We start from the raw sequence: 13309 nt of genomic DNA on the forward strand, positions 1-13309 counted from the left end.
AACTTATAGAGAGTCTCTAACCGGGATACAAGCCTTTCATCACTCCTCCTCTTCTCTTGTGCTCTCTTTATGCAAAACATCTTAAAGAAATTAGAAAACTCTCCTTTAGCCCATTCCCACCACACTAAGACATTACTAAAATCAGGTTGTTTAGAAACACAGGATAAAAAGACATGATTAAAACCAGCCATTACTTCCTCATCTTCCAATAGACTTACATTTAATTTCCAGAGCCCCCTCCCAAAATGAAGGGACTCTGTGACACTTATCTCAGCCAACACCATCTTGTGGTCTGAGAAAGTTGACATCATTTGATTGCACCGGACCACCTTAATCCCATCAGAGACCAGGATGTAATCGATCCGGGATTTACAGCGGCCACTATCTGATATGTACGTATATCTTTCATCAGTGCTAACCATCAGTCCAACATCAGTAAAATGCAAGTCTTGAATAATTTGATTTAAAACATTGGAAGTAATATCAGTTCTAACCTCAGCAGAGCTCTCACGATCATTGACGGATCTAATGCAGTTAAAATCGCCAACAATAATAGTATCTTCACGACCAGGGATAAAAAACTTAAGGGACTCTAAAAAAGACAAACGTGCTTGTTTTTCTGCTGGAGCATACACATTAAAAATTCTCATCCTCTGGCCCAAAACCTCAAAAATTAAAACAATACAACGACCAGGTACTAAAGTTTGGCAATTTAAAACTTTAATGTCCCTGTTTCGCAATAAAATCCCAACACCTTCATTTTTGTTTTCTGCACATGTGGACCAGAAGGACTGCCCACACTTCCACTCATTTGCATAAGGTGCTGACTTTATTGCACACTCCTGTAAACATATCACATCACTTCTAACATTCTCAAGAATATCAAAAATTGCAGCTCTCCTAATTTCAGACTCAATACTTCTTACATTAATAGTTGTTACAACCAAAGTCATAATAACTAGGAAAAGAAAACCAAATGCTTTAAAATCCATCTTAACTTAGAAATTAACATTTTGGCCTTCAACTTTCCTATGTAAACTTGCAAAACAATCAGGCGACCCTATGTTAGAGTCCCTGTCTATTTCATTATCACTACCAAGAACAAGGGCTTCCTGATCCTCAGACCAGCTCCCTGTCTTACACCTTTTATTCACAACCTGCACATCCTCATCTTCCTCCTCCTCTTCTTCCTTACTGCGAGAAACTCTCTGACCAGGTGTTAGAGATCTCTGAGATGACCCAACAACTTCCATTCCCTCCTCCTCCCCCACAATTGGGTTTGGACATTCAATATCATCCATAGCCTCTTCACTAGAAAGAACATCACCATACACTGTCTCAATTTTCTCCACCACTTTCACTTTTTTTGCTTTTTTCTTTTTCACCAAGGTAAATTCACCTCCCACACCTGTCTCCTCACCAGTCACAGCAGTGGAAACACCCTCCTCCCCTGACCTCTCCTGAGTGCTAATGTGCTCCACTATCACAGAACTTTCCTCAGCCACCTGTGCCACATTAACACTCACACTCACACTCTCACCAACTCCAGGAACAAACCTCCCTCCCCCTTTTTCTCTTTGTTCTCCTCTATTCCCAGCTGCATCAGCATAACTTCTCTTCTTTTTATACCACATATCACAGCCTCTTGCCAAATGTTCCTCACTTCCACAGATATCACATGTCTTCTTCTCTGTACAAATACTTGCTTCATGACCAGTTTTCCCACAATTTCTGCAACATTCTCCTTTCTCAGGGCAATAATCCTGCACATGGCCATAGGCATGGCACTTTCTACAATATTGCAACTGGCCTTCATAAAAGCAGAAACCTCTCTCTCCTCCGATAGAAAACACCTGTGGTATGCTCTTCCTTCCATCTTGCATTCCTTCATCTTTTTTAAATTTTACAATAAACTTTCTCTTACAATTAAAGTACCCAAACTTGTTCTTAAGTCTTCCTATAAATTTCACTTCCTCGCAATACCGGAACAAAAAGTTTGTAACCATTTCATCAGAAACCTTAGGATTATACATGTGGACAATTACTACCTTTGTTGTATTCATAAATAACGGTTCCACTTTAATCTTCTTCATTATAGCAGGCTCACTTTTCCTCTTCATTTCTTCAAGATCCATATAGACTCTCTGGCAAATCTCAGAACCACAAAAAGTAATATCATAAATTCCTTGCCTAGGAAAATCCTGTATAGCCAATACATTCCATACCTGTAGGTAATCAAGCTTGCGAAGAATCTCCACAACGATTTGGTCAAGTCCGATCGTCCCCCGGTGCTCGCCAGGAACGTAGATCCGCACCGTGTCCTCAAGTCCACGCGCCTTCTCGCTCATTTTTGCAGGTAAAACCCACGATCGCAGCTCAGCAACAATCCAGGGCCCCCCGTAAAGAGGGCCCCGATCACCACTCCTTTCAACCCAAACCACGCACAGAAATCCACACGTGATCTTAGCCAAAAGGCCGAGAAGCGATAACCGTGAAAGGGGCGGGCCCAACAAGGTGCCCTTCATGGGCACTATCACTGCTTGCTGTCAGGGAGGCTGCCAGACAATTTTCCATGCACACTCTGGGCTGGGGGGCAGTCAACCACCAGTACACACAGCAGAACCTAAACCCATACCATTATTGCTAAGCAGCAAGACAGGGGCCCATTGCACTCCCACGGGGCCTTTTTAAATGCAATCCATAACCCGGATTTGCCAGGAACCCTTCTTACTCCTCCTACTTGCATGTGACACTGGGCTTAGGATCTGCATAGGAAACACACACACAAGCACACACCTACCTTTGTTGCCTGCAGATGCCTCCTTGGCTGTCCCCAAACGGTATCAAACCAACACCCACGGGAAGCTGTAAGCATAGAGGACATGCCTGCACCCCATTGGACTTACCTGTGTGGGTTAAACCCGGGTTATTTGACAACCTATGGCGGTGATGGTTCTGCTCAGGCAGAGCAGTGCTGATGCTCCTCATAAAGCTGTCGCTGCTGTGAAGGTTCTAGGTGACATCACAAATCCCTATGGTTACATACACAACAAAGCTGGGTTGTTGTTGTTTACACTCTGCAAGGCCTGTGGAAGTGAGTGACATCATAGCACTGTAGTTCTGAGGGTTCTAGATGGATGCAACAATCTCCTGTTGCTTCTATGAAGGCCATAATAGACGACATCACCAAACAGCTCCATAGTCACATACACAGCAAAGGAGAGATGTTGTTTACACCTAGTGATGTCAGTGGTATTGAGTGACATCACAGCACAGTGCTAAGGCTCCTGGGCCTGGACACAGCAGCGGCTGCAATATCTCAACGGAGAATACGTTTATATATATGTGTGTGTGTGCGCGTATATATATATATATATATATATATATATATATATATTTCTCCGCCGAAATCACTTTTAAACCCATTTCCACCTTTTTTTCCCTTCTCTTCCTCTTACTTTTTTTTCACGTTTTTTTACGTTTTTCTCCTTTTCGCCTCTTTTCTGGGCGTATTATTCTTCTTTTTCTTCTTTTTTTTCGTCTAATGCATACCCCATCAGTGCAGCAATGCTTATTCAATACCGCCAGCAGATGGAGACACTGGGGGATAATTTTCTAAGGATTTATACTGATTTTTCCTGTCTGAATTTGTCGCACAGAAAGTTGCAGGCCAAATATGTGTGACATTTCTGCGACTTTAGCTTCTAGAGCATTTTTACAACATTATACATAGGTGCTGAATACATAAAAAGCGACTGTTCAGCGACAGTCAAGTCGCATCGGCTGAAAGTAGGCCAGAATGTCAGTCCATGTTGGAGCAGGTTTAGATACAGTCTAAAGTATAGATCTCAAAGTCTGTGCACAGAATTTAGCAAGGGCCTCGCACCTTCTGATGCATCAGGTAGGTGCACAATAGCATAGCCTAACCCTCTGTACTTTGGTCTATATTGATGCGGGACATAGACAGCCAGCTGATGACCAATCCATTAGTGCAATGGATGGCTGGAAGCATTTGTCTTTGCCTTTGCAATACCACAGAAGCAATGCATGGTCAATGTACAGCAATGACACACCTGTGTGAACAGCCAGGAGACCCCCCCCCCCCCCCATGTTATGTTACATAGTTACATAGTTAGTACGGTCGAAAAAAGACATATGTCCATCAAGTTCAACCAGGGAATTAAGGGGTAGGGGTGTGGCGCGATATTGGGGAAGGGATGAGATTTTATATTTCTTCATAAGCATTAATCTTATTTTGTCAATTAGGAACATTCAGCACCCACCCGCTATCAAGGCAGCTGCCTATCATGTCATGCCCTACCTGCACAGGTGTGCTGGCTACTCAAATGATCCAATTAAGGAGGCCATTTAGTCAGCAGCAGCAGAAGTCCTGTGCCTGGACGCTCCAACAGCGGCCAGACACAAGCAGAAGCAGAAGCAGCAGAAGCAGCAGCAGCACCACCTTTTGTTTTTTGGCTGCAGCAGCAGCAAGGCCCACAGGGCTGGCTAGCTGGCTAGCCAGCAAGCAGGTAGCAATGAAAGTAGGAATCTTTCTTTTTAACCCTGTAAGGGGGTGGTGCACTGTACCCGAAGATACTGCCATATCGGGTCAATGCATAGGGCGACGGAAGCAAGCTTCGAAATCGGCCCCCGTTCTCAAAAATCCATTTAATATATGGTCCCCAGATAGGGGACGTATCAGATATTAAACTGATAAGAACAGATACTACACTTGATCTTAGCCAAAAGGCCGAGAAGCGATAACCGTGAAAGGGGCGGGCCCAACAAGGTGCCCTTCATGGGCACTATCACTGCTTGCTGTCAGGGAGGCTGCCAGACAATTTTCCATGCACACTCTGGGCTGGGGGGCAGTCAACCACCAGTACACACAGCAGAACCTAAACCCATACCATTATTGCTAAGCAGCAAGACAGGGGCCCATTGCACTCCCACGGGGCCTTTTTAAATGCAATCCATAACCCGGATTTGCCAGGAACCCTTCTTACTCCTCCTACTTGCATGTGACACTGGGCTTAGGATCTGCATAGGAAACACACACACAAGCACACACCTACCTTTGTTGCCTGCAGATGCCTCCTTGGCTGTCCCCAAACGGTATCAAACCAACACCCACGGGAAGCTGTAAGCATAGAGGACATGCCTGCACCCCATTGGACTTACCTGTGTGGGTTAAACCCGGGTTATTTGACAACCTATGGCGGTGATGGTTCTGCTCAGGCAGAGCAGTGCTGATGCTCCTCATAAAGCTGTCGCTGCTGTGAAGGTTCTAGGTGACATCACAAATCCCTATGGTTACATACACAACAAAGCTGGGTTGTTGTTGTTTACACTCTGCAAGGCCTGTGGAAGTGAGTGACATCATAGCACTGTAGTTCTGAGGGTTCTAGATGGATGCAACAATCTCCTGTTGCTTCTATGAAGGCCATAATAGACGACATCACCAAACAGCTCCATAGTCACATACACAGCAAAGGAGAGATGTTGTTTACACCTAGTGATGTCAGTGGTATTGAGTGACATCACAGCACAGTGCTAAGGCTCCTGGGCCTGGACACAGCAGCGGCTGCAATATCTCAACGGAGAATACGTTTATATATATGTGTGTGTGTGCGCGTATATATATATATATATATATATATATATATATATATATATATATATATATATTTCTCCGCCGAAATCACTTTTAAACCCATTTCCACCTTTTTTTCCCTTCTCTTCCTCTTACTTTTTTTTCACGTTTTTTTACGTTTTTCTCCTTTTCGCCTCTTTTCTGGGCGTATTATTCTTCTTTTTCTTCTTTTTTTTCGTCTAATGCATACCCCATCAGTACAGCAATGCTTATTCAATACCGCCAGCAGATGGAGACACTGGGGGATAATTTTCTAAGGATTTATACTGATTTTTCCTGTCTGAATTTGTCGCACAGAAAGTTGCAGGCCAAATATGTGTGACATTTCTGCGACTTTAGCTTCTAGAGCATTTTTACAACATTATACATAGGTGCTGAATACATAAAAAGCGACTGTTCAGCGACAGACAAGTCGCATCAGCTGAAAGTAGGCCAGAATGTCAGTCCATGTTGGAGCAGGTTTAGATACAGTCTAAAGTATAGATCTCAAAGTCTGTGCACAGAATTTAGCAAGGGCCTCGCACCTTCTGATGCATCAGGTAGGTGCACAATAGCATAGCCTAACCCTCTGTACTTTGGTCTATATTGATGCGGGACATAGACAGCCAGCTGATGACCAATCCATTAGTGCAATGGATGGCTGGAAGCATTTGTCTTTGCCTTTGCAATACCACAGAAGCAATGCATGGTCAATGTACAGCAATGACACACCTGTGTGAACAGCCAGGAGACCCCCCCCCCCCATGTTATGTTACATAGTTACATAGTTAGTACGGTCGAAAAAAGACATATGTCCATCAAGTTCAACCAGGGAATTAAGGGGTAGGGGTGTGGCGCGATATTGGGGAAGGGATGAGATTTTATATTTCTTCATAAGCATTAATCTTATTTTGTCAATTAGGAACATTCAGCACCCACCCGCTATCAAGGCAGCTGCCTATCATGTCATGCCCTACCTGCACAGGTGTGCTGGCTACTCAAATGATCCAATTAAGGAGGCCATTTAGTCAGCAGCAGCAGAAGTCCTGTGCCTGGACGCTCCAACAGCGGCCAGACACAAGCAGAAGCAGAAGCAGCAGAAGCAGCAGCAGCACCACCTTTTGTTTTTTGGCTGCAGCAGCAGCAAGGCCCACAGGGCTGGCTAGCTGGCTAGCCAGCAAGCAGGTAGCAATGAAAGTAGGAATCTTTCTTTTTAACCCTGTAAGGGGGTGGTGCACTGTACCCGAAGATACTGCCATATCGGGTCAATGCATAGGGCGACGGAAGCAAGCTTCGAAATCGGCCCCCGTTCTCAAAAATCCATTTAATATATGGTCCCCAGATAGGGGACGTATCAGATATTAAACTGATAAGAACAGATTTTTTTTTTTTTTTTTTAACTTGACTACCCTTACGGGGGCAACTTTATTAAAAATTAAATAATGTTAACAAAGTTGTGCAAATATGCCAATAAATACAGTTACATATAAATAACATATTTACAACATATTAAAACATAAAATGGACACTTGGTGGCTTTACAAGATAGAATTCCATTCTTTTAAAAACCATTTTCTAGATAAAAGCGGAAATCTCTTCTTGTCTAAAAGATAGTACTGGTACATTTCATAAAAACAGATAGATAAAATGTCCTTCACAGATAAAACCTCATGCTTGAACAATAAAATATTCCTGGCCTTCCACAGAGCTGCCTTCACACAGTTTATGATCTTCCATGCAATAGTCTCTTGAGTCCGTGTTGGGCATTCCAGGCAACCACAAAAAACCACTGCAATATTTAAGTCTTTTAGTCCAGTTATCCTTTTTACCAGAGGGAGTATCTTTGTCCATATTTTCTGCGAGTAAAAACAAGTCCATATTAGATGGTGCACGGTCTCCTCTTGTCGGCATCCCTCCCTCGGGCAGGTTGCAGAGTTGGATAATCCTCTTCGGTGCTGGAATGCCCGGCATGGAAGACACTCGTGTGCGCAGCTCCAGGCCAGGTCCTTCTGTGAATTAAAAAGATAATTAATACTCAACATCTTCCAAATCTGTATACACTTCTGTTCGTTAAAATTTTTGATGGGAGTCACGGTACTGGTTTCTTTTATTTCCTTTAGTAGTTTTTTGCTATTGCACAGATCCTGAACACTTTTACCTTTAAAATTATATAAGTTTAAAATTTTTCCTAAAATCATGTATTGAGGGGGTAAATTCAAAGAATAAGGGCAACTTAAAACTGTAGAAAACCAGCCGTTCCTCCGCATAAAATAACCAGTATTAAAACGAACAAAATAAGACCAGTAGCTATCTTTAAAAACAGTAGTAAAACACATGCTAAAAAACTTTATTAAAAGGAAAGCTTTAAAATCTGGAAAATCATTACCGCCCCTGGAGTTCGGTTTTATCACAATTTGTCTCTTTAATTTTTCGTTCTTAGAACTCCAAAAGAAAGTAAAACAAGCTTTTGTTATTTTCTTTAGAACCATTTCGGGGGGTGGGAAAACCAGACTTAAATACAATAAAATAGGTAAAAGCACCATTTTTGTAATTAAAACCTTCCCTTCCATTGTAAGTTCTCGCATGTTCCACATACATATTTTCTTATTTATTTTTTGAGCCACCAAGTCCCAGCTATTAAAACCATTATTAGACTCGTCAAAGGAGACACCTAAAATCTGCACCGACTCAGACACAGGGACGGGCACATCATACAAAGGCATTCCGCCTATGTTTAAAATGTTACTTTTGTTAAAATTGACTTTAAAACCGGAGGCACAATTAAAATATTGAATCTGTTTTAGCGTCTTCTGAAGCGATGGGGTGTCCCTGCAAAACACCGCAACATCGTCCATGTACCCCACTACCTTCGCCTCTAGTCCCCCTCCTCCTGGCAGGGGGACTCCATGGATCTGCTTATCCTTTCGTATTGTACATAAAAGAGGCTCTATTGCGCAAATGAAGAGTAGTGGGGACAAGGGACACCCCTGCTTCACTCCGGAATTTAAAATCACGCCCTGTGTCTTAAAACCATTTACTAAAATTTTACTAGTACAGTTATCATAGAAAGCTCTAAGAGACAATAAAAAGCCATCAGGTATACCCATTTTCTCTAAAACCTTAAAAAGATAAAAATGTGACACCCTGTCGAAAGCTTTTTCAAAATCTATGGATAAAACCGCCAGCTTTCCTTTTCTTAATTTGGTGTCGCTAATTACATCCTTTAAAAGGTTTAGGTTCTCCCATAAACTCCTCCCAGGCACCCCACAGACTTGGTTTGTATGAATTATTTTATGGATTACGTTCTTTAAGCGGTTAGCACACAGTTTCGCCATTATTTTATAGTCGCAGTTCAGAAGGGTGATTGGTCTCCAGTTTTTGAGTTCCGACCGGTCTCCCTTTTTGAATAGCAGGGAGACATCACCCTTCTTCCATGAGCCTGGGAGGATTTTAGACTTAAAGACTTCCGTAAAAAGGGAGAACAAATCTTCTTTTAAAATACCATAAAAAGTAACATAAAATTCAATGGGTATACCATCCGGCCCAGGCACTTTACCTGTTTTAAAACTCTTGACGGTCTCTAAAATCTCCTGCTCTGAAATATTCTGCAATAAAAAAGACTGTGAGACAGGATCTAAAAAATTGGTGATCTCCTTTAACGAGTCATTCATAAAACATTCATCAATGTGTTTTACATTAAAAAGATCCGCATAAAACTCTTGCACCTTTTTTAAAATACCCTGTACATCATTCACTCCTTCAATGTTTTCTATTAACCTTCTATTTTCATGTATTTTCTTAAAAAAATACCTGGAGCAGGTCTCGTTTTCCTCAAGATGCTGTATTCGAGACCTAAAGATAATTTCTTTTCCTTTCTGCTCCAGGCACTTAGTTATTTCTTTTTTAAGATCATGTACCTCCTTCTCCACCTCCATCCCATGTGCTCTGAATTTGTACAGGGTTTGCAGACGAGTATTTAGGATATTATAAAATTCACGTTTTTCTTTAGCTTTCCTAACCCCAACACGGATAAAAAATTCTTTTATTTTTAGTTTCATTTTTTCCCACCAGATACTGGTGGGAGTGTTGGGGTCTTTTACTCGTCTGCATTCCTTGTAAAAGGTGATAAAATCTGATAAAACCTGCGGATCTTCTAAAAGGGACACGTTTAACTTCCAGGCATTCCTACCAGTTCTCCTTTTAAAATCACTTTTAACTTTAAAATACAATAATTTATGGTCAGAAAAAACATTGGTAAAAAGATCACAGTTAAAAGGCAGTACTTGATAAGAACAAAAAATAAAATCTATCCTGGAGCTACAGCTTGCATTGCTCCAGGTAACACCGTCTTCCTCTGGTACGTTAAAATTACATTTTTTAAAAACATCAGTGAGATTAAAATCTAAAATCAAGTTTTTTAACATAAAAGACGTCTTATCATAGTTCCTACTCACTGCGTTCGAAAAACGGCGTTCTCCCCTTAAAATACAATTAAAATCACCTGATAAAACAAGAGGACTAGAATTGTTAATAAAAAGGGGTAAAATCTTTAACATTTTTATTCTTTCATTCTTATCAGGAGAACCATAAAAATTTAAAAACTGCCATTTAATACCATTAATAAAAGCGCTGACCAATAAAATTCTGCCTGGTAAAATTTCGTTAAAACTCTCAATTAAAACGTTCCCTTTAAAAAGTATGGCGACCCCTGCTGATCTGGACTCATTTGATCCAGACCAGACTGATGGACCGTGCACCCAATCATCTTCATATTCTTTATAATTTAATCTGTGCGGGATGCCACATTCCTGCAGGAAAAGGACGGAAGCAGCAAAAACCGACAAGTAATTAAATAGGGCAACCCTTCTTACTCTGGCGCTCACACTTCTCACGTTCAAGGACAGACCGGACAACTCAGCCATGGGAATGTACAAGAAAACGTCTTACACCTCTGATTCCCCCTCCGAAGCCTCATACCCCCCAAAATCTGACTCAACTGTACGCATAGAGGAAGCAGGAGAGGAGGCACCATCACTCAGCCGACCCCCCTCCTCCATCATGATTGAGGCATAGTTGTTCTCGGGCATCCTGGCAATCAGGGCTCCAGACTCATTGGGTTCTTCCACCTCTTGCCCCTCCATAGGGGTCGGGTGTTCACTTAGTTCCGTCTCTGGTACCTCAGAGACGGTCACCCCTGAAACCTCCTCCTGGCAGGGAGGAGGGGGGGTATCCCCTATGGGGACCTGTGGAGGAACGTCACTTGGGTTCCCTGCATCCGCAGGTACTTCCATCGGCTCCCCCTGGACCGCCTCCGAATAGAGTCTTCTGGAGCCCCTCCGCCTTTTAACCTTCACCTCTCCACCCGGATCATCGCTCTCAGGGGGACCCTGAGCCAGAGGTTGCTGAGGAGCGGATTCGGCCGCCGTCCGCTCCTCTCTTAACCCAGCATGCTCCTGGGGGCCAGTTTTTTCACCACTTGCACGTTTTTTGGCCATCCTCTGCTCTTTAGGGTCCCCTCCTTTTGCCTGAGGGGGGTCTTTCTCCTTCTCCATCTCACCGCTTACCTCTTGTGGGGGGGTAATCACTGGCTCTGCTTGCCTCGGCTGGTGTCCCGGTTGCTGTCCTTGCTGCCTCCAGGGTTGCCACTGCTGCTCCGTCCTATGTCTGTGGGGACAAGAGGAGAAAAGGTGACCGAATTGTTGACAGAAATTGCACCTCCCTCCTCTTGTGCATTTCTCTGTCTCGTGCTGTGTGCTACCACATTTTTTGCATGTACTTTCACAGTTTTCTTTTGTGTGTCCATATCTGTGACACTTCCTGCAGTAGCTTGGCATCCCCGCATAAAAGAGGTCGCCATACATATTATTTATTTTAAAACGAGCTGGTGGTAGTTGTATTCCCCCTGGCAATCTGGCATCTTTTTTGCATGTAACCTGAAATCTCCACTTAGATGTCCAGATGCCACAGCTGTTCATTATTTTTCCTCTGCACTCAACCTTACTAAAATAGACTTGTAAAAACAACTCAACATCGTGTAGGTTGGCGAAAGGGGAATACATCTTTACTACCACCAGCTTAATATCGTCTAGAACATGCTCAATAATCCGGACACCCTGAAGCTTTTTGTCTTTACTCGCAGCAGCTCTGGTAACAAAATCTCTGTGGATGCCATTTTGTGTGAACGTCACATCAAAAATTTTACACTTCGGGTAGTCCTGGATTGCCAATATCTCGCCCTTCTGTATTCCGAAAACTCCTCCGAGTACGTCCTCTACTACGAATTTTAAATCGTCCGCCCTTTTGGTATCATCCGTGAGAATGACTCTCACGGTGTTTTTGATCCTTGCGTATGCCGGCACAGAACCTGGATCCGGATCATCATCCATGGTTCTAACCTCTCTCCACCCGAAGGTCTTGAGAGGCGATCGCTACTCGTTACCCTGGGACTAGGCCCTCTCCCCAATAGCAACAAGTGGGTGAAGCCCAGGCAATAAACCTGGGCGATCCCACAAGGCCGAGGAGAGGGGTACCCGAGTACCTTCTGACCAGATCTCCTGTATTACTACACTTGATCTTAGCCAAAAGGCCGAGAAGCGATAACCGTGAAAGGGGCGGGCCCAACAAGGTGCCCTTCATGGGCACTATCACTGCTTGCTGTCAGGGAGGCTGCCAGACAATTTTCCATGCACACTCTGGGCTGGGGGGCAGTCAACCACCAGTACACACAGCAGAACCTAAACCCATACCATTATTGCTAAGCAGCAAGACAGGGGCCCATTGCACTCCCACGGGGCCTTTTTAAATGCAATCCATAACCCGGATTTGCCAGGAACCCTTCTTACTCCTCCTACTTGCATGTGACACTGGGCTTAGGATCTGCATAGGAAACACACACACAAGCACACACCTACCTTTGTTGCCTGCAGATGCCTCCTTGGCTGTCCCCAAACGGTATCAAACCAACACCCACGGGAAGCTGTAAGCATAGAGGACATGCCTGCACCCCATTGGACTTACCTGTGTGGGTTAAACCCGGGTTATTTGACAACCTATGGCGGTGATGGTTCTGCTCAGGCAGAGCAGTGCTGATGCTCCTCATAAAGCTGTCGCTGCTGTGAAGGTTCTAGGTGACATCACAAATCCCTATGGTTACATACACAACAAAGCTGGGTTGTTGTTGTTTACACTCTGCAAGGCCTGTGGAAGTGAGTGACATCATAGCACTGTAGTTCTGAGGGTTCTAGATGGATGCAACAATCTCCTGTTGCTTCTATGAAGGCCATAATAGACGACATCACCAAACAGCTCCATAGTCACATACACAGCAAAGGAGAGATGTTGTTTACACCTAGTGATGTCAGTGGTATTGAGTGACATCACAGCACAGTGCTAAGGCTCCTGGGCCTGGACACAGCAGCGGCTGCAATATCTCAACGGAGAATACGTTTATATATATGTGTGTGTGTGCGCGTATATATATATATATATATATATATATATATATATATTTCTCCGCCGAAATCACTTTTAAACCCATTTCCACCTTTTTTTCCCTTCTCTTCCTCTTACTTTTTTTTCACGTTTTTTTACGTTTTTCTCCTTTTCGCCTCTTTTCTGGGCGTATTATTCTTCTTTTTCTTCTTTTTTTTCGTCTAATGCATACCCCATCAGTGCAGC

The 13309-nt window shown here is 43.3% G+C and overlaps 1 non-coding gene and 2 pseudogenes across 1 annotated transcript; all 3 read right to left on the reverse strand.

Annotated features, from left to right (window-relative positions):
- Positions 1-4571: 4571 nt before the first annotated feature.
- Positions 4572-4762, reverse strand: LOC130312656 (U2 spliceosomal RNA). The gene has a single exon (XR_008860752.1). It is a non-coding gene; the product is annotated as a U2 spliceosomal RNA (small nuclear RNA).
- A 2097-nt stretch (positions 4763-6859) lies between these two features.
- Positions 6860-7071, reverse strand: LOC130312595 (U2 spliceosomal RNA; annotated as a pseudogene).
- Positions 7072-12097: 5026 nt separating this feature from the next.
- On the reverse strand, positions 12098-12230 carry LOC130312616 (U2 spliceosomal RNA; annotated as a pseudogene).
- Between the last annotated feature and the right edge of the window lie 1079 nt (positions 12231-13309).

Source organism: Hyla sarda, unplaced genomic scaffold (genome assembly GCF_029499605.1).
Source record: "Hyla sarda isolate aHylSar1 unplaced genomic scaffold, aHylSar1.hap1 scaffold_172, whole genome shotgun sequence".
Lineage (NCBI taxonomy): Eukaryota > Metazoa > Chordata > Amphibia > Anura > Hylidae > Hyla > Hyla sarda.